The sequence below is a fragment of the Lygodium microphyllum genome, chromosome 15 (assembly GCF_053477565.2).
Source record: "Lygodium microphyllum isolate KBCC chromosome 15, Lygodium_microphyllum_v1.1.10, whole genome shotgun sequence".
NCBI classification, from domain to species: domain Eukaryota; kingdom Viridiplantae; phylum Streptophyta; class Polypodiopsida; order Schizaeales; family Lygodiaceae; genus Lygodium; species Lygodium microphyllum.
In genome coordinates this window covers 10,541,544-10,567,970 of record NC_141149.1, presented here as the reverse complement: position 1 = coordinate 10,567,970, position 26,427 = coordinate 10,541,544, and positions in this window count along the sequence as shown.

Genomic DNA, 26,427 nt, shown 5'->3' with positions numbered 1-26,427 from the left:
CCACTACCTGTGAGAGTTTCAAGAAGAAGTTTATGCAGAATTTCCTTCCTCCACAATTCCATGAAAAAACCATAAAGCAATGGGACCTTCTTCAACAAAGAGATCATGAGCCTATTTCCCAGTACACCAAACGCTTTTGGAATGCCTTACTGCAACTATGCATGCTTGAAGACGTACCTGAAGTGACTCACAAGCGCAAGTATATGTCTGGATTACTTGGACATTACTATGTTGAAGTCAATATGTTCAAGCCTGCAACTCTTGAAGATGCAATTTCTTTAGCTCGTGACACTGAAGACAAGCTTCGAGGAAGAGACAAGCGTCCACACCAATTTCAAGCAAATGGTAACTATGGTTCTAAGCAATTCAATTCAAATTTTAGAAGATTCAATCAAGGTCGATTTCCTTCATCATCTTTCCGTAAGTCTTAGACAAAACCACCTGCTTTGCCATCAAATACCAATCAAAACCCTAAGCCATCTTCACAGCCAAATCCTAATATTCCTAGACTTCTTGCCATTGCAAATAATGTATCTAAAGCCAAACCTATAGTGTGTTACAAATGCCATCAACCTGGACATCTAGCAGCCAATTGCCAATTGAAGAAGCCACCTGTCCATATCAACTATCTTGGAGCAATGGAAGATGAAGAACATGAGGAAATGCCTGACTTTACGGAAGATGAGGACGACATTACTACTCCTTCGGATACTTTACCAGGTATGCCAACTCCACATTCTTTGTTGACAATGAAATGTTTAGTGCATGGAAAAGAAAAGATTATTTTGCATGATGATGGTAGTACACATGATTTTATTTCTACAAAGTTAGTGAAAGAATTGAAATTACAAACTGTTCCTATGCATTATCGCATTAAAGCAGCATTCTTAGGCACAAGGTATAATGGAACACAAGAGGTGCATGATTTAGAAATTCAAATTGGTGAATACACTGAAAGAAGGAATTTTGTAGTTGTACCATTATAGTCCAGTGATATTATCCTAGGTATGCCTTGGCGTCATCAGTATAATCCTGAAATAGATTATTCCACGCATTCAATTAAATTTTATTTTCAAGGAAAACACATTACATTGTATGGTATGTATGCATCTAATACTTTTCCACTGCTTACTCATACTCAAGCTAAACGTGCATTATGCAAAAATAGTAAATCTTATCTAATCTGGGTGAATGAACTTCAAGCTAAAGAAAAACATATGCACCCTAGGCATAAAGACTTCCTTGCACAATTTAAAGATTGTTTTGCTGAAGATCTACCACCTGGACTACCTGCTTCACGTCCTGAAGACCACAAAATAGATTTAATTCCTGGTACACAACCACCCTGTAAAGCACCATATAGGCATAACCAAATAGAGCAGAAAGAAATTCAAAATCAAGTTGAGGAATTATTAAACAGAGGATTAATTAGACCTAATAGTTCTCCATTTGGCGCACTTGTTTTGTTGGTAAAGAAGAATAATAATACTTATCGTATGTGCATTGATTATCGTGCCCTAAATAAGATTACTATGAAGATAGATATCCAATTCCTAGGGTAGATGATCTTATGGATAAACTACAAGGTTCTGCCATATTTAGTAAAATAGATCTTAAATCTGGTTATCATCAGGTGAGATTAGATAAATGTGACATATTCAAGACTGCATTTAGAACACAATTTGGTCATTATGAATTTCTAGTGATGCCTTTTGGATTGACTAACGCACCTGCTACATTTAGTAGAATGATGAACCACATCACTACAAGGATTTGACCTAGTAGCGACACCAATTAGCGACGGCGGATAGTGGCGTCACTATTGACGTCGCTATTGTTGAGATATCGAGCTCCACTCGTGATATGCTAGGGTGACCGTTGTGCATTTATGTCACCGACTTGTCAGTTGTAGATGCGGTTGGTACACCGCCCATGAATAATAGCTAGATGACAGCTATCCTTATCTACTCTAGTTCGTGGCTCAGTTAGTATGCCACCTTAGTTAGTTGTCTTTGTTTTGAGACCCATATATAGGGTTCTTCTATTTCTTTGTATGAGACTTCTTTTTGGCTTACACAAACTAAGAAGAGGAAAACTGTTTTCAGCCTCCATCTCTGTGTGTATTCCCCCATTGTGCAAGCAAGAAAGCTTCAAGTGAGACTCCTTCCTTCTCTCCCACAATCTTGACATGGTATCAGAGCCTTGTTCATGGTAAGGAGCTCAAGAAAGCAAGCCAAGCTCGCAGTGTTCTGGTAAGAGGAGCAGTGTTGCTTTCATTTTCTGTTTTGGGAATAGATCTCTGCAGGTAGCACAGCCGGAAATTGCAAGAGTGCATTGTTTCAGGTTGAGACACCCTTCGCGGTGAAGCAAGAGGGCAGTATATGCTGTGGGCAAGGGCTTTAGCCCTTGGCGACCCTGTTTTTTTGATTTGAGGCCATTTCGGGGCCTATTTTGGAGGCGGAAGTTTTCTGCACGCACTCAGGAAAAGGCCCAGTTTTATGCTGTGCGACCACTGTTCTACAGGTCGATGAAAAGTTACTGTAGAAATTGTATCGTATGCTTGTGTGCAGAGACATTGGGAGTTACAGAATCATCCTTGTTGCCTGTTGATGCAAAATCGTCACTAGAAAGTGACTGTGTGGTCAAATACCACTTTCGTCAGTTTTGCATATTAGCCCTTGTGAGGCTGAAGCTGTGTTCTTTGCAGTGACAGAATTTTTTGCAGTGTTCTGTAATGGCGTCTGATTCTCTTTCACAGATTGTAACTGAAAAGCTTGACAAGAACAACTTCCAGACATGGAAGTTTAGAATGATGAATTTCCTTATGGGAAAAGGATATTGGGAATTTGTTGTAGGAAATGAAGAAGAACGAGTTCTTCCTGATGTTCCCAATCAACAGCAAATGCAGGCATTTAAAGCATGGCATGAGAGAGCCAGGAAAGTTATGTACTGGCTGTCTATTAGTATTTCAAACTCTATGATTGTGCATATTCAGGATGCAAGTACGCCAAAGGAGGCATGGGATACTTTGTCAAAAATATATAGCACAAATACGCAAGCCAGGAAAATGCAGCTCAAACAAGAGTTGCATAATGTGCAAAGAGAAAGTATGAGCATCAATGACTATCACATGCAAGTGAAGAAGATTGCAGATGCACTTGCTTCCATTGGGTCGCCAGTGGAAGATGATGATTTAGTTTCTGTGACCTTGAATGGTCTAGGAAAGGATTATGCACAGTTTCGGACATCCATTTCAGTTCATGAAAGATTTTCTGATTTTGAGGAGTTAATTGCTCTTCTAATTTCTGAGGAGCAGAGAAATGGTGGTGCATCTTCTTCAGGAGGAACTTCAAAAGAAACTGTCTTCTACTCAAATGCTGGAAGAGGTAGAGGCAGAGGTAGAGGAGGCCGATTTGGAGGCCGTGGTAGAAATCAGAATATGCAGTAAACTCAAGAAAACCAGTCCTATGGAGGAGGACGTGGTAACTCTAGAGGTAGGGGGAGCCAAAGAGGTCGTGGTGGATGGCAAAGAGGCCAAAATGCAAACAGCAATGTTGAATGCTACTACTGTGGTAAAATGGGTCATATGGCTAAAGACAGCTATAAAAAGCAGAATGACATCATGAATGGAAAATTGCAACAACGGAATTATGCATCTTCTAGTAGACAGGGTGATGACAGAAATGAGTATTTGTTTATGGTGCAGCACTTGAACAATTCTGTGACAAGTGCAGAAGAAAGCAACGATGTGTGGTATGTTGACTCAGGTGCATCAAACCACATGACAGGTCATGCAGAATGGATGGAGGATGCAAGGAAAATGGAAAAACCAGGATTTGTGGAGACTGGTGATGATACTGCACATCCTATTGTGCAGATTGGAAAAATTCATTTGTTTATGCAGGATGGGAAAAAGAAATACCTGTCCGATGTATTTCATGTCCCGAATATCACCAAGAATCTGGTTTCTGTTCGTCAAATGGTTGAGCAGGGCTTGCAGGTCAGATTTAATCCTCATGGATGCTTTGTTGAGGATATGAAAAATAAATGTCGCTTGATAGCAAAAGGAAAGAAGAAGGGCAGAATGTTTACGTTGGATGCAGACATGTCTGAATTGAGTGCAGCAATGTTTGCACATGGGACTGGTGTAGTTGCAGATATTGATATCTGGCATAAACGCATTGGTCATGTTAATGTACAGTGACTTAAATCAATGCAGGCCCAAAATATTGTTGCAGGATTGCCAAAATTCAAGGTTGCAGAAATGCATAAGGTATGTGAAGCCTGTCAGTTTGGAAAACAGGCAAGGAAACCATTTCCTAGACATGTTCAAGAAAGTAAAAAGCCATTGGAATTAATCCACTCTGATGTGTGGACTACTAAAGCTGCATCTCTTGGAGGCTGTCATTATTTTGTCACTTTTATTGATGACTATAGCAGAAAAGTTTGGGTGTATTTTATGAAAAAGAAAAGTGAAGTGTTTGGGCATTTCAAAACTCTTAAAGCTATGGTTGAAAAAGAAACAGGCCTGCAAATAAAATGCCTAAAGTCAGTTGGAGGGGGAGAGTACCTCTCAAATGAGTTTGCAAGGTTCCTGCAGGAGCATGGCATAAAGCAGTAATACTCTCTGCAGCAAAAAGGGTATAGATGCTATAACCCTTCTACTCGTAAATTTACAGTGAGCAGAGATGTTGTTTTTGATGAGATGAGTAGCTGGTATAAACCAGTAAATGTGATTGATAATGTAGATGCACAAAATGGTAATGCTGCACAGAATTTACAGTAGCAGTCACAAGATATCAGTGGACTTGGAGCGTCCTCTAGCAGTGGTTCATATTCTTCGCCATGGACAGGCATATTGAGATCAGGAGAATCTTCTCAAACCAATGCAGATAGTGGTATGTAGGTATCACGAAAAGGAAAAGAGAAGGTAGATCAGCCCATGTTTGATGTGAATGCAGGTCACTCCTATGTGGATGGTGAATCCAGTAGCTCAGAACAGAGCATTGATGATGAGTTGGGTATTCCTTCTATTGTTACACCTGGAGTAAGGAAGACCAGGGATGTTTTGAGAGCACCTGGGAGTGAGCCTATTTTGCACAGGTCTACGAGAGCTAGGTATCCTGTGGATAGGCTGAAATATGATGGATTTACAGCCATTCACTATGCATATATGGTCAAAGTGATACAGGAACCAGAACCCACTTCTTTTGAGCAAGCCATGGGAAAAGAAAAATGGGAGAAAGCCATGGATGAAGAAATGGATGCCTTGGAAGCAAATGCTACATGGGAATTGGTACCTTTGCCTAAAGGTAAGAATGCAATTGGCTGTAAGTGGGTTTATAAGGTGAAGCACAATACAGATGGTTCTGTGAACAGATACAAGGCAAGATTAGTAGTCAAGGGGTATGCACAAACATATGGCATTGACTATGAAGAAACATTTAGTCCGGTTGCAAGGATGGCAATCGTAAGAGCAGTCATTGCTATGGCTGCATCAAAGGGATGGTCTTTACATCAGATGGATGTAAAGAATGCCTTCTTGCATGGTGATTTGCAAGAAGAGGTCTATATGGAGCAGCCACCAGGTTATGTGCATGCTGTTTATCCTGAGTTTGTTTGCAGGTTGAAGAAAGCCTTATATGGCTTGAAGCAAGCACCTAGAGCATGGTCTAACAAGATAGGACAATATCTTGTCACTATTGGCTTTCAGATTTCCAAGGCAGATTTCTCACTTTATGTGAGAAAAACAGAGAAATGTATTATGCTACTTGTCATTTATGTTGATGATTTGATTATGACAGGTGACAATGATGAAGATATCATTCATGTGAAAATGCTATTGAAGCAGAAGTTTGAGATGAAGGATTTGGGAGAGCTGCGTTATTTCTTGGGCATTGAGGTGATTAGATCACCTAGTGGGATACAGCTCTTGCAGAGGCAGTATGGATTAAACATGCTGTCCAAATATGGGATGACAGGCTGTAAGCCTATTTCAGTTCCTTTGGAGCAGAATGTGAAGCTGAGCACAGATGTAGGTGAGCTTCTGGAAGACCCTACTATGTACAGACGCATAGTAAGAAGTTTGATTTATATGATTATTACCAGGCCAGATTTGAGCTATGCTGTTGGATTGGTAAGTCAGTTTATGCAGGCTCCAAGGAAACCGCATTTGGATGCGGCTAGACGCATATGTGAAGTCCACATTGCAGTATGGACTATTTTATGAGACTGGGGTTAAGATACAGTTGCATGGATACACTGATGCTAATTGGGCTGGTAGCATTTCTGATAGACGATCTACCAATGGATATATGTTCTCTTTTGGGAGTCCTGCAGTCACTTGGAGCAGCAAGAAACAGCCTACAGTTGCTTTGTCTAGCACAGAGGCTGAGTACAGGGGTGCAGCAATGGCTGCATGTGAGGTAGCTTGGTTGCATAAGCTACTTTATGAAATGCATCAGCCTACAGATGGGCCAATTGTCACTTATTGTGACAACATGAGTAGTATACACTTGGCAAATAACCCAGTCTATCATGCTAGAACAAAGCACATTGAGGTGCATTATCACTATGTGCGAGAGAGGGTTTTACTAGGTCTTATTGATCTAGTTTATGTCAGCACAGAGGATCAGGTAGCTGACATATTTACGAAGGCATTGGGCGCAGAGAAGCTGCGCAAGTTCAGAGACCTGCTTGGTGTGCAGGAATTGGGATTGAGCTCGAGGGGGAGTGTTGAGATATCGAGCTCCACTCGTGATATGCTAGGGTGACCGTTGTGCATTTACGTCACCGACTTGTCAGTTGTAGATGCGGTTGGTACACCGCCCATGAATAATAGCTAGATGATAGCTATCCTTATCTACTCTAGTTCGTGGCTCAGTTAGTATGCCACCTTAGTTAGTTGTCTTTGGTTTAAGACCCATATATAGGGTTCTTCTATTTCTTTGTATGAGACTTCTTTTTGGCTTACACAAACTAAGAAGAGGAAAACTGTTTTCAGCCTCCATCTCTGTGTGTATTCCCCCATTATGCAAGCAAGAAAGCTTCAAGTGAGACTCCTTCCTTCCCTCCCACAATCTTGACAGCTATTGGCGTCGCTCCACATGGAAAAAAAGCAGCCGAAACCGAGCGTGGTTTTCATTTCGCGTTTGCAGCTTGTGAGTTTTGAGAGCGAGAGCGAGGGAGAGAGCGACCGTCGTGAGAGAAGGAGAGGTAGAAGACTTGCCGCCGCCACCATCGTTGTTCGCGAAGGAGAGGAGGAGCCTTCATCGCAAAGAGGAGCCACCCCACGCTCGCCATATCTCATTGGTGAGTCTCCCTCTCTCTTTCTTTTGCTTGTTTAAGGTTTAAATCACTTTCTCTTTTGCTTGTTTAGGAGAGGAAATGAGAGAGAAAGAGAGGGAGAGAGAGAAAGAGAAAGAGAGGGAGAGGGCGAGGGCGAGGGAGAGGGAGGAAATGAGAGAGGGAGAGAAAGAGAAAGAGAGGGAGAGGGAGGGAGAGGGAGAGGGAGAGGGAGAGTGCATTCTCTCTCTCCCTCTCCCTTTTGCTTGTTTAATGTTTAAATCACTTTCTTTTTTGCTTGTTTAGGAGAGGAAATGAGAGAGTAAGAGAGAAAGAGAGGGAGAGGGAGAGGGAATGAGAGTGCATTGTCTCTCTCCCTCTCCCTTTTGCTTGTTTAATGTTTAAATCACTTTATTTTTTGCTTGTTTAGGAAATGAGAGAGAAAGAGAGAAAGAGAGGGAGAGAAAGAGAGGGAGAGGGAGAGGGAGAGGGAGAGAGAGTGCATTCTCTCTCTCACTCTCCCTCTTGCTTGTTTAATGTTTGAATCACTTTCTTTTTTACTTGTTTAGGAGAGGAAATGAGAGAGAAAGAGAGGGAGAGGGAGAGAGAGGGAGAGAAAGAGAGGGAGAGGGAGGGGAAGGAAATGAGAGAGGGAGAGAAAGAGAAAGAGAGGGAGAGGGAGAGGGAGAGGGAGAGGGAGAGGGAGGGGAAGGAAATGAGAGAGGGAGAGAAAGAGAAAGAGAGGGAGAGGGAGAGGGAGAGGGAGAGGGAGGGAGAGTGCATTCTCTCTCTCCCTCTCCCTTTTGCTTTTGGAGAGTGTTAAGATATATTGTGAGAGGGAGAGGAAATACGAGAGAAAGAGAAAGAGAGGGAGGGAGAGGGAGAGGGAGAGAAAGAGAAATATAACATATATTGGAATGATAGCATATCCATGATTATGGTAATGGTATCCACTTTACTTTTTTTATGGGTACCATTACATCGACTCCTTAAGGGGGCTAAAAATTAGTCATACCATTTATGTATAATTGATTGAAATAAATTTTATTACTATAGTTGATCAATTTCATAGATGGCATTAATTTTAATACGCGATCCTAGGACAAAAAAACCACATTTCTAAGATGCTTTTTGTTGAGACTGATTTATTATTAGACTAAGAGATCCTCAATGATGCTCATAAATGGATTACTTATACTCAAAGCCCTCTAGTGCAGTTTTTTACAATAACGAATAATTATCTACCGGGACAAACAAATCCTTGAGCATGATACAAGGCCGAGATATAACATCAATAAATCTCTCAACTACTATGTACAATGCAAGATTTATGGTCAACTTGCAGCTTGACGTACATCTCCATAAAGCTATCCATTTAAGCCTCGTTTGCTGTAATGTAGATAAGATGGAAAATGAAGAAGGTCTTATTGTTCAAGATCGCGAGACGTATCTTAATCAGCGTGTCCCATGTCCTTGCTCCCAATGCAAGTTGGCAATTAGACGAAAACACCGATTGTCTATAGAACACGTACAACGATTTGGTGAGTTTCAATCTGAGATCATTGATCAGGCGATTGTGGATTTTCAGCAAACAGTAATTTGAAGTTAATATTAATCATGCGTTGTACTCGCAAGCTAATTGAAAACCATACACAATAAGATTGGGTCTTGTTGGCAAATTTTCTATCCAGGGGGGTGATGTCTCGACCCAAGGGGGAGTGCACCCTTTGCGGCCAATTAGAAGAGTTCGTGGACGTGCAATGGATGGATTGCAGAAGCCAATCCACCACTCGCAAGGCCCATCTATACCATCAATGCCAGAGGAGACAGACAACCTTCCCGACCTACCTACAATCTTGGAGCCTGAGATGGAGGCAATGATCGATGCATTCATTCCCATGGATGTTGAGACATCTGACCCACTTAGAGAGGAAGCATCCATACCATTATATGATGGGTGCCGAGTATCTCGGTTGAAGACATTGCTTGCACTCTTAAGTGTGCAAGCAAAATATGGCTGGAGCGATATGAGTGTGACAGAGTTATTCAGGTACCTTGCACATAGGCTTCATTGATTTTTTTTAAAAACAGTATTATTGCAAACATTTGTGCTTTTTCAAGGTGTTTTATGATTTTTTTCAGGTTATTGAAATATCATATATTACCACCTGCAAATACCATGCCTGAGTCTCGTGATGATGCACGACATGTTTTACAGAAGCTTGGCATGGACTACAATAACATCCATGCATGTATCAATGACTGCATATTGTTTTGAGATGAATACGAGACTATGGAGACATGTCCAAAGTGTGGTGCTCACAGGTATCAACAGGACTTGCAAGGGCAAACCATCCCTCAAAAAGTTCTCAGACACTTTTCGCTCATCCCTCACATAAACCACATGTTTCGCACGTCTAGCATGGCAAGCTTGACAATGTGGCATGTGCAGAATAGGTCCACGGATGAAGTTCAACGAATATCAGCGGATTCGCGCGCATGAAGCCACATTGACTCTACCTTCCCAGGCTTTGCGCGAGAGCCAAGGAATCTTCGGCTCGGTCTCGCCATGGATGGTGTGAACCCATTCGGTCTGCGCTCAACTTCTTACAGTGTGTGGTCTATAGTACTTGTCAACTACAACATCCCTCCATGGCATTCTACGAAGAAAGGACATCTCATCCTTAGCTTGCTCGTCCCGGGCCGCTACAAAGTAAAAAATATGGATGTGTATCTTCGTCCATTAGTCGATGAGCTTAAGATTTTGTGGGAGGAGGGGGTCACTGTGCAGATATGATGGAGGAGTGGGAGTTCTCGAGGGGATGTAGTCCAAAGGTGATGAGGGGTTTAGAATATGTCGTATCTAAATTTTATATGCAACATCTAATTTGAGTGTTTCAATGTACAGTACAAAATATATAGTGCGGCGTGGTTGCGCGGATGGCATTTTCGCGTGGAGCGTATTGACAAAATGCGCTCCACAATGGACTGTGGTGTCATGGCAAGGTTTGAGCAAGAGAGTCGGCGACGAGCAACGGATCCGAACACGGTTGTGGATGAGATGGAGTATTTTGGGAACTTGCAAAGTATTATTACGGTGGATTACTGTAGCTTCTCCATGATACTATTCGATGTGCAGTGGTTCAAAGTGGTGCTTGGAGGAGTTGGAGCAACAGTTCGACGAGGTCCATCTGGATTTCTCGAAATAGATTTCGAAAAAAAAATGGACGGATTTGCGCGACACCTTTGTGTTGTCGGCCCATTGTGAACATATGCATAGAGTCATTTGCTTGCTAATTGTAATACGACATAGTTTATGTCACAATGGTTTGAACTCGCTTTGTACGTGTTTGTGAACAGGTAATCTTCTATCCAAACCCTCGACAACCTCGATGGTGGTATGTTATACCTTCAACTCCTCGAGGTGCGAGAGTATATGATCAAAGCGATGTTCCGGGCATAGATGAAGATAATACGCAAATAGAGGGGTCGATATTACAAGGGGTGGAGGCCACGGCAAGCTTGGAGCCCGCATCGGCTAACAATGATGGAAATACAGGAGTCCAAGAATTTTTTGAGAACAAGGCAGACTCATTCTTTTGTGGTGACATGTCTATCGACCTTCCAGTGTATGCAGAGTTGTGTCAGGAGATTAACATGGGACCATAGGATACTTCGTTCTTGGAGAATTGTATTACTCAATTCGTTGTTTAGATCTTCCATAAAAGTACATAAGATATGCATTTTAAGAGGGATTTTTCAAAAATGATTTATATTACTGTGCTTTGTATAGTTTAAATTGATTATTCTAACACCATTTTTTATCTGTGCAGGTGACATTTTCAAGATGAGTCGAGGGATGAGCAATGAGGAGTTTCAGGACATGATGGCACGCATGTCTCCAGACCAGCTCACGAGATTCAGAGAGATGGCAGACCAGGAGCTGTCTCGTTCTTCGTCAGGGCGCTCTGCTAGATCTGCTTCAGCACAATCAGATGCTTCAGCTTTGAGCAGACGATCTCGACGCTCACGACTTGGGCCAGAGGGAGGGACTGCATCGGGATCAGGGGGATGCTGCTGTGGAGACACGGATGTGGTGTCTCCGTCTCGTCGTTCAGCTGGAGCTGCGCCACCTCCAGGATTTGTCACACCTGTGGGGACGTCTACTCCAATTACTCCGGCTTTTGCGCAGCCGTCAGCACAGGTGGCACCCCTTTTGGTGGCACCCCTTTGAGTGCCACTCCGAGAGAGGTTACCCCCGTCGGTACACCGGATGTAGAGGGGTCTGCTGGATATGCCCAGGAGCGTGGACGGAGATGGGAGAGGACCCATCTTAGGCAGACTCCTAGGGGTTATGGATACCTGGTTGATAGTAGGTCAGGAGCCATCATCATGAATGATGAGGGGAGGAGGGTGATGGCTCGCATGAGAGAGTTGTGCCAATAAGTTTTTCAGCACAACGTCCTAGATCATTGGAAGAACATACCAGAGGGGAGCAAGGACTACATAGTAGCATCCTTGCACGAGGAGTTTCCGGTGCCAGCTGCAGTAGATAGATTCTCTACGGGCTGGATGATGGATTGCATGCATGCATACATGTCACATAGACGATCCGACGCACGCAAGGCAATCAAGAGTGGGGCTCCAAAGCCGGAGTGGTTAGATGCAAACGACTGACAGCGTCGACTGAGGGAGGAGGCTACAGATTCTCCAGGACGTTGGAGTCAGCGAGCAGGAGGCGGCGAGGGTACGACTCGAGGCCGGAGTGGTCCATCATCTTGGGAGTGGCGGCCACATGACATATTTGGAGGACTTTGTAAGTTTCTCTTTTGTTTTGCTTGTTTGTTTTTTTGAAATATTCTTTGTAATGACAATCATGTTTCTAACAGTTTGCATTTTGTTTTCTTTGCAGCACTCCATTACAAATCGCGATCCGCAAGGCCTTGAGACTCGATATGCAGAGAGGCACGGTCTCAATGCATTGATCGACCAATTGTATAGATGCGGTGGCCCTGTAAGTCACTCATCTTTCTTGTCCATAGTTACCATGAGATATTTGAATGCATTATTGTATGGTGGATTGATGTGTTGTTTCTTTTTCTGCAGAATCCGTTCGATGCTCCTTTGCGATGGGACGAGCTTTCGGGGGACGAGGATTTGTAGCTCGCCCTTGGATCTTTGGAGCTCACACACCTTTAGTTTTTAGTCACCTGATCTATGTAGACATTTTCTATGTATTAGTGATATCCTTTCATGATTGTACCAATCGCATTTTATGCGATCGTGTATTTATTTCATGTATCAGTTTTATGATTTCAGTATACATTCTTTTTGCTTGCAAGCGCTTTGTATGCAGTAGTGCAGAAACTATTTTGTATGGCTCTCATACAGCACACAGTGCTATATGTGGCAGGGCAGGCCACAATTTTTTTTTTCCATGTTACCGTCGCTATTTGCGTCGCAAATTTACTGCTTGCGTCGCTATGTGCGTCGCAAATTTACTGGTTGCATCACTATATGTGTCGCAACGCCAATAGCGACGTTTCTATGGCGTCGTCAATAACGACACTTTTTGCGACGACGGGGGCAAATATTTTTGTTTGTATTTTCATCGCTTTAAACGTCGGTATAAGGTCTATATCTTGTAGTGCATATTTTTGAAATATCAGCATTGTGTTATAGTATTCTTTGATGATATCTTGGTATTCAGTAAAAATGAGAAAGAGCATTATGAATATCTGTCTTTGGTTTTCAAGTTGTTGAAAGATAATCAATTGTATGCTAATCCGGAAAAGAGTGAGTTCTTTCAAACAGAAATTGAATATTTAGGTCATATTGTGTCATCAGAAGATATTAAGGTTGACCCTAAGAAGATAGAAGCAATATTGAACTGGCCTATACCCAAAAATGTGAATGAGTTACATTCTTTTCTAGGTCTTGCTAGTTTTTATAGGAAGTTTGTGCGAAATTTTTCATTACTTGCTTTGCCTTTGACTAAACTTTTAAAGAAAGGTATTGTTTATCATTGGTCTGATAATCAACAGAAATCTTTTGATTTATTGAAACATGCATTAACCCATGCTCCTGTATTACAACTACCTGATTTTAATAGACCATTCTTTTTGGTAGTTACTAATGCTAGTGGATCTGGAAGAATATGAGCCGTACTTATGCAAGATAACCATCCCATAGCCTATTCTAGCTGTAAATTGAAACCATCCGAACTTAAATATTTCACATATGATAAAGAATTGTTAGCTGTTGTACAAGCTTTAAGACAATGGAAACATTACTTAATGGGTTCTGAGTTTTTGATTAAGACTGACCAACAAAGTATTAGACATCTACTTAGCCAACCTCAAATATCTGACCGACATATCAAATGGGCAGCTTTTATTCAGAGTTTTCATCCCCTTATCCAATATCAACCAGGTAAAGAAAATGTAGTGGCCGATGCATTAAGTAGAAGACCGACTATTCATAATATCTTTGTTATATCATTTGATTCTCTAAATCCTATGAAAGATACTTATCATCATGATATTACTTTTCATGCTGATTGGAATAAATTAGTTGGAAATAACTGGATTCCTATTGATTCACTGTCTTACAATGATGGATTCATGTTTTATGAAAAGAGATTATGTGTTACAGTTCCATTTAGATCTTTTGTTTTGAATGAGATTCATTGTCCTCCATATCAAGGTAATAGAGGTATCATATCTACTTTGCGTACATTGACTGAAGATTTTTATTGGCCACATATGGACACTGATGTATCTAACTTTGTTTCTGAATGTTTGGTTTGTCAAAGAGTTATGAGACATCATGGTAAATAGTATGGATTACTTATGCCTTTATCAATTCCATCAAGACCATGGAAACAGATTTCTATGGATTTTATTACTAGTTCACCTAATACTAAAGCTAACCATGATATGATTTGGACTATTGTAGATAGGTTTAGTAAACATGCATATTTCATTCCATGCAAGAAAACTTTAACAGCATCTCAAACAGCACAATTGTTTTTGAAATCTGTTTTCACTAATTATGGATTACCAAAAGTTATTATTTCTGACCATGATTCTAGATTTTGTAATAACTTTTGGATTACTTTGTTTGCTAACCTAAGAACAAAGATTGATTTTTCATCAGCATTTCATCCTGAAACTAATAGACAAACAGAAGCCACTAACAGTACTATTTTAGATCTTTTACGTGCTTACACTATTTCTAAACCACAGACATGGGACACACATTTGCACTTACTGCAATTTGCATATAACAATACACCACACACAGCTACAAAGAAAGCACCGTTTGAAGTGATTTATGGTTATAGATTGTCTACACCTGTTGCATCTTTATCAAATAGAATTCAGAGTGCTGATGATATTGCCAACATGCACGCTACTATTTTTGATGAGGTTAAAGACATGATTGCCAAATCCCAGCAATCATATACAAAACAAGCCAATAAGAAAAGACAGGCTATGAATTTTAAAGTTGATGACTATGTTTGGTTAAGAATAGAGAAACGTAGATTACAAAGTGTAGATAAACACCCAATTGTGAAATTAGCACCTAGATTCTATGGACCATTTAAGATTATTCACAAAATCAATGACAATGCATTCAAGTTAGAACTACCACCTCATTGGAAAATTCACAACACCTTTCACATTAGTTTATTACGACCCTTTAGAGGCCAATTACCTGTACACCCTGTTTATGAAAACAAACCTTTGTTAGATGAAGAGACTGAAATACTTGAGCCTGAAGCTATCATAGATACTGACTTTATGACCACTAGAACTGGCCGTAGATATTCTAGATATTTGGTCAAGTTTAAAAACCATCCTGTTGAAGAAGCCCAATGGATGCACGCTAGAGACTTAAATGCTTTCCCCACTCTGTTAGCTCCACATTGAGCTAATAGCAATTGAGGACAATTGCTATCCCACCCCGGGGGTATGATGCCAGGAGGCATATTTCACGGTGGATTCCATGAGGTTTTATGGTGGATTCCGTAAACTTTGTTGACCGGGGCTCATACACAAAGTGGATTCTTTGTGCGAGAAGTTGATGGGGACGCCTATCATTTTCAGGCGTTTCATTAATTTAGTGTGTACATGGGTGATTCTATAGCGGGTGATTCCACAAAATATATATTAAATTAATAAACGTTTATGAGTTTAGAGTGCGCACTCGTGATAAATTAAGGTTAGGATTGATTTCTAACCAATTGATTTATTTATGTAGCTGAAGACTACTAGGTATTCACTTTTGTCAGTTTAATTGTATTATTTTACTAATGATTGTGAATGCTTCAGTTGATGTGTAGAGATAGCAACAGTGGCGGAGGAAAGCATTGGAGGATAGCGTGTATTCGAGTTATCACTTATATTTTGATGGGCGTATACCTTAGGCATGGCGCCTATATTTTGTCGCGCCTATTTATTAAGGCGTTGGATATTTATTTATTATTTTGTATGCGCATGGGCGTATGATTATGATATTTGTATTTGGACATTGTATTGGGTATGCCTGACTCTTTGGGCGCCCGCCCATTAGCTTTATTTCTATTTTGTGCTAAAGCAAACTCAAAAGCCAAAAGCGTGCTCTTTTGTAATTTGGGCTATTATTTGAGCTTGAAGATGATTAATACATAAAATACATGCTTTGTGGAGCGCTCACACAAGGCATGGGGGGAGATTGCACCCAATTGGTCTCTTATTCATGTCGTGCATGCTTTCTATCTTGAGTTTTGTGCAAAAGTAGAGTTCTTTTGTTCTTGGGGACCTTCTGGCGTTCACTACGCGAGCATACAGCATCTGATCTGTGCACCAATAATGTGTAAGAATGAATAGGTGTAAAGCTTTACACTTATGACTATTAGATCTTCAACTTCTTAAGTTAAGAGATTCTTTGATTATAAAAACATTTCATAAGACCTTTCATGTATAACATGAATGTACTATAATAAGGAGAGACTCATAGATACATGATTAAGATATCATCAAAGGGGTTGTATTCAATTGGCTGCAATTGATTCAAACATCTATGATATAAGAGCCATAATGATCCTTGAGCATACTAAGGTTACGTTAACCAATCAAGGAAGAATATACAAATTATGATGAAGGAATAAATCAACCACAAAAAATTGTTAGTGAAACTAACAAATCGTAATGAATTGCAAGAGTTAAAAACTTATTTGCATTATTATTCTCATTCCATAATGAAATATAACACCACTTGATTGGAGGAGGAAGATTTGACTTGGTTATGTCTTATGCCATCATTATCTTGCTTGTGGAGAGATTTAGAGTTAGTTATAGGTATTAAGGCATATGCATGAGCCATCATGAAGCACTTGGGGAGGTCATCCTTGCCATTATCTACATAGGGGGAGATTTGCAAAGTTATGGGATCAACGACCAAGAGTGCATCTCGAGGCATTTGATAACCCATGTATAGTAGTGGTACCACCCTATAGCATGGGACTCAAGTAACTCATTCATCTTGTACCTGAGATTTGAACCCACTACAACCACCTCATTCGCACTCCAAGTGCTTATCCATTGAGCTATAGTTTCTTGTGGAAATTTTGAGGCCCTAGCTAAAAGGAAATTTCACAACCTTTTCTTGTTTATGGATAGTGTCAAGGCTTCACATCACGCAAGGGTTTCCACTTTTACATGAGTTACTACTTTTACATAGGCCTTTGAGACGCGCGCACAATTCCGGCCATCGATCCCATGACTTTGTGGATCTCTCACCTAGAAGAGGAGGTGATGGTTGTTTTTCTTCTAGAAGAGAGGTAAAAAGACGGTAAGGGAAAGGGCCTGGTTAACCCTAAGGGTTTTCAGCATCCAATATTTAATTGTCCCTCGCAAGGTGTTATGATAGGGTTGAGAAAACCCTAGAACACAGTGTACGTAGTAGAAATAACTCATAAGGAGTGCAGCCGCGAGTGACAGACAGGGTTGAGAGTTGTTGTTGCCCATGGCGCGTGGAAGAAGAATAGGTCTGAGAATGGCCTGCATCGCGCTCAGCACAACTGTTTGAGGCGGGCATCTTAGCATCCATGAGATGTCTGTTAGCTGTATGTGCTTACATCGAAAGCCTTCTTTCGTTTCCTTCGAGATTGAAAGTGGGTAGCGGCCAGACAACCGTAGGGTTTCTTTCCACAGAGAGAAGAGAAAGAATCAATGTCTTCTCCCTACTATCTTGAGACTCACAAGGTGTTTCTTTGTGCCTGTTTCTGTAGGAAGTCAGGTAGGTGCCTGCTAGTGGCTCTGCGTTACCATGAATGACCTGTGTTTGTCTAAACGATCTGTTGAATTTGTTATTCGGGAGGATCGTTTGCAAGTTTGCAGAGTCATAAGATCCAGGATTACTTCTCGATCGATGCCTTCTTAAGATTCATTCGTACCTAGAGATGTAGCTCTAGGCAGGCATAAAGCTTGCGCCCTCTCCAGCATAATTGTAGATTATGTCCATCATGTAGCATTTGTCAACCTCCGCATCGCTAATACTCAAGCATATTGTAAGAGCACTGATCATAGTTAGATGTTCTTACTGTATGCTCTCAGACTACGCATTGAGCTGTAACAATGTGTTAACATATAGTTCCCATTTTTTTGTGGCTAATTTCCCTTCAACCTGCTCAGCTGTGTGGCTCGAAGGATGTTGCTTCCCAGAGCACTGAGGGACCTGTGTGAGAATTCTGGTCCTGATTTTCATCTGCTACGCAAGATCCTTAGATGGTTCTTACCGGAATCACGCAAGCCTTTCAGGTTAAGAATAATGTACTTCACTAGGGATGAAGATAGCAAGGTTCTTAGAGCAGGCAGTCAGGAAACCTTTCCTGGCAGGAGCATTATCGTCGGCGAAACATGAATATGACGAATTCTCATATTAAGTAATGATGCCATGAACTTAGCATATCAGCGCTCGCTGAACGCGCCACAGTCGAGAGGCTAGTGATCAGCAAGAGACCAGGAAAGAGGATGGCGGGAGTTGAAATGCATAAGATTAGAGGGGTGATAATGACTCCACGGTAGTGGATGTAAGCTGACATGGAAGGGGATGCGGATGGACTTTCATACTAACTTGCATCAGCACATCAAGATGCAAATCAAGGGCATTGAAGGGAAAAAGTTCTTACATGTACTAGTGTTCTCCTCCCGCACTAAGCTTTCATGGAAACTTGGTGCATGCAGAACTTTGAATGGTGAGTTGTACCCTAGGAGAACTTCGTGTAAGGACATAAATTTATTTTAAAGAGGATACTATATTAAGTGACAAAATAGTGGTCCGAGATCATTGTGCTTAGCTTAAGAGTGATACAGGTAAGGTACAGTTGATGTGTCAAAGGCCTAGAAAAGGCTTAGAGTGACACCCAAAGTACAAAGGAGAATTATGAGTTAGGTCATGGTAAAGCTATTGCTTAAGAAGTTGGCTTGAAACCCCTTGGTGAAATGTGAGAGCTATAAAGGTAAGGTAAAGTCCACATGTCAAAGGCCTTAGCAATGTGCATAAAGTAATTGTAGATGGCCAGGCATAGGCGGTCTTTAATTACCGACAATCTCCCATTCAGAGGTAAATGTACTCAAGTGTAGAGAGCAAGAAAAAAAGTGAGTTTAATGTGTGTAAATATATATATATAATAAGAGGAGGAATAGATGTAATCTCATCCCACACCCATCAGTTTCCTAAAAGGAAGCCATAATGTTTAATAAGAAGAGTGTGATCATCAGACGTTTCATCTTGTCTTCAATTACTTGTAAGATCAAATAGTAGCTATTATGGCTTGAATGTGGAGTCAATTTATAAGATAAATATGGTTTGATTGTTTAATTTTTGCATGGAACTTTTTAAGTTTTAAAAGTTTTTAGTGATGAAAGTAAAAATAGTATATATATATATATATATTAAGTTTATCTTGCTAAATTTTAGTGAGGTGTGTAGACACACTTAGGATAATGAAGATGCTTTTCTCCTTTTTGGGAGTCTAAGTTTTAAGAGTTCTCAATGATGAAAGTAAAAATAGAATATATATATATATAAGTTTTTTTAATGTAATGGAAGAACAATATTGATATGTGAAATTATGTGCAAACCAACTATTGTGAACAATTAGTGCTTTTTCTAAAACTTAATGTAGGTCCTAAAATAAAGCTTGTTTTTCTCAAGCTCTTTGAAAGTTACAAACACTTTTTCCTTGCATCTCATTACAATTTAGCTTCTATTTAAAGGATTGTTAAAAAGCTTGATGTTACTAAATCTCCATATATTCTAGATTACTTTTGCCCTTGTAATATCCCACAACTTTGCTATGGATTCGTTGAGATCTTTGTGATCACCAAAAAATGTTGGTTTGAGATTGATCTAACTATGAAATCTGGCCCTTGCTACCAAGTTCACGACCAGTTTCCACAAGCCTTCACATTTGGATACTCCCAAAACAAATGTTGAATCGATTCAACATGCCATTTACATGGTATTCACACAGCGGGGAACACTTGCCAGTTTTGGAAAGGCAAACCCATTGTCATGGGAATGTTTGGAATGTGAGTGCCAAGGAGGAAAATCTAGTAAGATGCAAGGTAAAGTTATTGCTCAAGAAGTTGGCTTGAAACTCCTTGGTGGAATGTAAGAGCTATAAAGGTAAGGTAAAGTGGATGTGTCAAAGGCTTAAAAAAAAAGGCTTAGAGTGACATCCAAAGTACATAGGAGAATTCTAAGTTAGGTAATGGTGCTAAGGAGGATAATCTAGTAAGATGGAAGGTAAAGTTATTGCTCAAGAAGTTGGCTTGAAACCCCTTGACGGAATGTGAGAGCTATGGAAGTTTTAATTAAAGAGAAAAATGTTGTGTGAAGACTTCAACATTCACAGTGTGACATGTCCTTAATTTAAGAATAAATAAAAGTGAGTGGTAGGCAATGTGCATATAAAGTAATTGTAGATGGTTAGCCAACAATCTCCCATTCAAGGGTAAATGTGGTTAAATGTAGAGAAAGCAAGAAAAAAGTGAGTTTAATGTGTGTATATGTTTACAATAAGAGGAGGAATACAATATATGTACAATAAGAGGAAAGAAACAACTCGTTTTTTTTTCGCCACATTTGGGGGTCTCATTAGGCTAAAATCATGACTCCATAGACGGAGAAGGATGAGAGGTGTCAAGCCCCTACACAAAAAGGAAAGTTCATGCTATGCATCCACAAGTATCTTTAGAAGACCAAACTCGGATTGTAAGTACCCCTCCTTTCCACGTAATAATAAAAATGGAAGGTCACTCTTGGTTGAGTAAAACATGGAAAATATGTATGAAAAGGAGACAAAAAGGAAAATTCATGCCATTATCTTTAGAAGACCATTCTCAAATTGTAAATACCTCTCTTTTCCACGTAATAATGAAAATGGAAGGTCACTCTTGGCCGAGTAAAACATGGAAAATATGTATGAAAAGGAGGGCAACATCCTATTCATGGGGGATTGATGCTCAAGGAAGAAAGAGAAGGAAGCTTTGAGCATAGCTTATGCCTTTATTTATGGTGAGGTTTCTCTCCTTTCAATTGAGCCTCTTGCTCCACTTCTTGATCTTCATTATCAAGACTTGTGGGTGGAATTGATAGGCCAAGAAGGCTCTTTAATGAGCTGAATCTTTGTTAAAAGCAATCTGTGTGGATTTAGAGATACATGTAATTGTGTAGAAGAAGTGAAAGACAATGCCTATGTGTCTCCCTCTTGATATAGACCTTCTCTATTAAGGAGAGATATTTGCGAGATTTTGAACTTTGATTTTGGATTGACATATTCAGCTCATCATATTCTTTGAGTTGATTCTTATCTTATTGATGTTTCATTTCTACTCATGAATTCTTAAAAAAAGGTTATTCTTGACATGTACTCCTCTACATGTTGAGAGTGTTCTTCCATGTCAAGAGAGAGATGAAATTCACTCACTTAGTCCTTTAAGAGATTAAATAAAGACAGCTATTAGACTTGCAAACCTGAAATCTAAAGGGCTGAAGTTCATTTACTTGCTCTATGGTTTAATCTGTCTCAAAGGGCCCATTCTTACTCTTGGAAGTTTGTTGCAATCTACCATAGTGGAAGCTTGGAGAGAGGAGAGTCAAGAAGCCCTCTTGACTTGTTTATGAGAAGAAAGTAGGTTGAATATTTCAGCCCAAACCAAGTATTGTGGACATCAACACTTATTATTTTCTTCTTGTAGATTCATGGCAAACCCTCTTGACTTGTTTATGAGAAGGAAGTAGGTTGAATATTTCAGCCCAAACTAAGTATTATGGACATCAACACTTATTATTCGCTTGTAGATTCATGGCATTGCTATGTTTGATGCAAGTAAATATTACATAAGCATTGTGGAAAGGAGCATCTTGATTGCAATAGGCTGAAATAGGTGGCCAATTACAAAGCAAACAAGGGCAGTAGGAGTTCCTTCTTCTCTCCTACTTCTATATGCCTATTGCAAGCTACCCAGCTTTCCTTCTTCTCTCTTACTTTTATATGCCTATTGCAAGCTACCCAGCGCTTGTTATAAGCTCTTGAATACGTGGGCTGTTTTGTGCTTCATTAAAGTATCTTCTTGGAAGGTTGAAGCTATGTATATGGGTTGTAATAGGCATCTCACAATGATTTTTTGGATATTAATTCCTTTTACTTAAATGCTTCATATGTTAAGATTTACACTTGTATTTGGTTGATCTATGCATTGTATGTTAGAGAAAGTCTATGCTATCATCAGAGGTGAATCTCAAAAGTTTATGGGCTGATTTGGGGTTGTTATCTTTAGCCATATTCAGAGAGATACCCATAGCAATGAACTTTTAATTCATTTCTTGCTCTACATTTGACATCTTGTCAAGTTATGTAAATATTATGTGCCCTTATGATAGGGCAATATTGAAGGACCATTCATTGAAGCTATGACTTGATTTAAGAGGAGTTCTTTCTCTTTAATTCTTGGTTGTGGTATCTTAACCTTTTCAAGAACTTTAGTTGAAGCTCTCTTGAAGAAAAGCTCTTTGTCCTACAAGCCTTGTAATTGACTTAAAAGCCTTGTTCCATACAATTTAAATTGAATGTAATCACGCAAAGTTGAATGATGGGATGTTGAGTTATTTATGATACATATACTTGATTTCATAATCTGTGATTACTCTTACAAGGAAAAAAGCTTGACTTGAAATTTAATTTACGAGGTAATATTCTTGTGTCTACATGTCTCTTATCTCTTCCATCTCTAGAGTCTAAGCTCTTGAATCCCAATACAATCTTCTCTCTCAAACCCTTGTGATTGAAGTGCTTCTTGTACCTTCAAACATCCAATGTAATTTACTTGTCTTGAAGACACCTCTCTAGTCATTACTAGTTTTCTTGCCAAACTCTTGTGGTGACCTTCAACCCTATGCATTGCAACATCGTGTGGGCCACTTGTTCATTATTGTTTTCCAAAGCACCATATTAAGTCGAGGAGGAGTACTCCTCTAGACTCCTATTTCTCCTTTTATGGTCTTGATTTAAGTCATGGGATAGACTTACTTCCAGTGCTCGTAAACCTTGAGAATGTGTCTTATGTCCCTTACCTTCAAGTCACCTCTCTTTTTTGCAACATCCAGGGTAACACCGTTGTTAGTTTGAAAGCATCTTAATAGGTTTACTTCTCGAGGGGTGTGGGAAGTTAGCTAAGATTACTTGTGCATCTTGAAGAGATTCCTTTTAGCCACAATAGCTCCCTGTCAGTGAGGTCAAAAAGTTTTTTTTGCTTCATTCTCAAACATCCAACAAGATTCATTCTTCTCCCACAAGTCGCACCAGCAACGGATGCCCTTCAAAAACATAGATTTAGTAGCCCTTGGTTGGTCTGTAATTGGCAGCTAATCCCCTTCAAAAGCTTCAGGAGACAACCATATGACTCTAAGTAAACTTGGATCACCGTGTCCATCTTAAATTCCAATCCAATTTGCTTCCCCAAGGAGTTGTTTCCACTATTGTACCAACCTCTAGAAGAGATTACACCCCTCAATTTTGACCTTCAATCCCTTACAAAGAAAGATGTATGACAATCCAAGGTCGTCCCATTGACCACCTAAGATCTTGTTATGGGCTAGCCAATATTTTACTATAGCAACCCAAGGTTGAGAGGAGTCAACATGTTTCAAAAGCTTAAAAAGAAGTCGTTTGGCCTTGTCTCTCAAGGGTCTCCAAAAGTTGTCTTTACAAAGGCCCATTTGGAAACCTTCACTTGAACCTTTGACATGAACCAATTAAATCTTTGTAGTTGGTCAAGCCAAGTTCCAAGGAACAATCCAAATACTTGAAAATTTCCCCCTTTCTAATGACCTTGAAACCAAAGTGATTAATCCAATCAGGGGGATCATCAACTCCCAAGTATAGAAGCTAAGTTTTGGTGTGGCTGACTCAATGTTTGAGTTGTCAAGTGCAAAAAATTGTGCCACTAGATGGTTGTCTCTTGGGAGGCACAAGGGGTTGAGTGTCCCTCTTTGTACAAGCCAATCCAACTTCCTTAGAAGAGGGTTTGTGACAATAGCATATGGGAGGGGTGCCAAAGGGCACCCTTGCCTAATGGATCTTTTAAGGTCAAAATAACTTGGTGAGAGATCCATTGATATTGATATGAGTGGAGGCATTGCTAAATAGGGTGCGGACCATAGCCATGCAATTCGATCTAAAGCCAAGAATCTCCCAAAGAAAAATAAATCCCAACATATATGGTCATAAGCCTTGTTAAAGTGTATATTGACAAGAATAGACCTTTGACCATTAGAGATAGCCCAGTTAATGGAAGAGGTAAGATTGAAGATGGCATATTGATTTTTCCTCTTGAACACATCCATATTGCTTGTGATGGATGACCCTTGCCAAGATATATTTGAAGTGCAAGGTGAGTACCTTTGCCATCACCTTATATGTCACATTTAGCATCACGAGGGGTCGCCATTGTCCCATTTTCATTCTATCTGTAGACCTTGGGATGAGCTTAATTAGTCTTGCGTTGATCTTAGTCGTGATAAATCCAATCTTCATACATGCATTTAGAAAGGCAGTGAGATCCTTGCCACAAGTATTCCATATGGCCTTATAGAATTCCAAGAACATGCCATCAGGGCTAGGTGATTTCCCATCCTTCATGCTATGCAAGGCAAATTCAACTTCTTGCTTTGAGAAGGGCTTTGTAAGATGCTATCTATCCACATTCGTTAATACCAATTCTCTACCTTCAAAGAAGTAGCTAATTTGTGTTTGTAGTCAGGGCGACTAACATGGGCTTGTCCAACTATGGTTGAGAGATGACCATAGAAGGCTTGTTTTATTTCTTCTATGGTAGTAAGCTTTATGCCATCCATTGATTCGACGCAAGCTATGAACTTCCTCTGGCTCTTCATCTTGAGCGCTTGGAAGTAAAAGTTGCTTGGTGCATCTCCTTGAATTTCCCAGTTCACTCTTAATTGAATTTTTGTTGCTTGTACTTTCTTTGCTTCTTGAATTTGCATAAACTACTCAACCTCTTGCAACAAGGTAGACAAAACTAGGTCATTAATTGCAACACTAAGGGCAGCAAGGAGAGAGAATCTAGCCTTAGCGGCAAGGTCCATATTAGCCCTCCCTTGCCTAGCAACAACCCTTCCATGAGCTTTGGAGATTGCAATGATTGCTCTAATGCAAGAGACCCAAGATGAGATAGGGTCTACAATGCATCCACTTGTTGAGGACCAAATGCGGTGAATCTTTTTCAAGCACACAGGATCAACCAGGAAAGAAGTATTCAATCTGAATGGTGATGGGCCATCATGTGAACCTCTAGCTCCTTAAATCCTGAATGTAACTTGCACATGAGTGTGATTAGAAGCAATAATGTTAGGGATGAATGAAGTCCTAGTGTCAGCATATAACCACTAACCACCATTATTGACATACATCGATCAAGGCATGTAGCTCTCCAATAGAAATCTCTTAGATGGTTGTGCCATGTATAAATAGACTGAGCTTCATCATAACTAACAACCACATCAAACATGGCATGCATGGTCGTTAATTCTTCCCAAGCACTCTTCTCTGTAGTGAACATTTGGCTTGACCCATGGGAATGACCAGTAGCCTCCACTGTCATGTTCCAGTCCCCGAGAAGGACTGTAGGAGTTGCTTGAATTTTGTTGAAGAGAATCATCCATTGCTAGGCTCTCCTAGATGAAATATTGGTTGCATAAACAGAGATAAAGGTTAATGTCTCTCCTTCGATACTAGCCTCAATTGCTAGTAATGACCCTGAGTCTTCAGTCCACTTGAGTTTCGAGACCAAGGAGGCCTTGATTAAAATCATTGATCTCCCTCCACCTCTCTTGCAATTTTGAGCAAAAGCCATATAACCAGACATTGAAAAATTTTGAGCTTCCTCTACATTAATCTTGATTTCTCGCAAAGCCACAACATCAGGCTTTCTTTTCTTGATGATACCATGCAATACTATCTTCCTTCTTTCCAAACAAAGGTTGCAAACATTCCATGTTATCGTAGCGATCCTTCTAGGTCGATACATATCAATAGATTGGGACATCCATGAGTTCACCACCACCCTCACTAGTTGCATAATAATTTTGATCAACCAATAGAAGACGGGCTTGCTTCTTAAGGGAGATCTTGCCTTGTTTTTTAGCTTGCTTGAAAGGACCTTTGGTTGCTCTAGGGTTGATGTTTTCTTTTTCCTTCCCATTGCTCTCCTTGATTGCATGAATCAGAGGCTTAGGACGCTTAGTGTCTTGCTTCGATGGGCCTTCCTGTGTCTCCTTGTTCTATGACTTAGCTTTCTCAGTCCTAACAACCTCCTTAACTTTTGGAGGGTTAGAGGGTGCACTTTGTTGGGTAATGTTCTCTTGATGGAGATCTTCATGCTTGGTAGCATCCGCCTTCTTACTCGGACAATCTTTTGCAAAGTGTCCACACTGCCTACACAAGTAGCATGAGTCAAGAAAACTTCCAAATTTGACTTGGGTAACAATCTCAAAGCCTTTCTGGTTGTATACTTCTAAGTACTCCGGCACCTCCTTTCTCTTGTCCCTAAGGACACAGACTTTTTGGCCTAA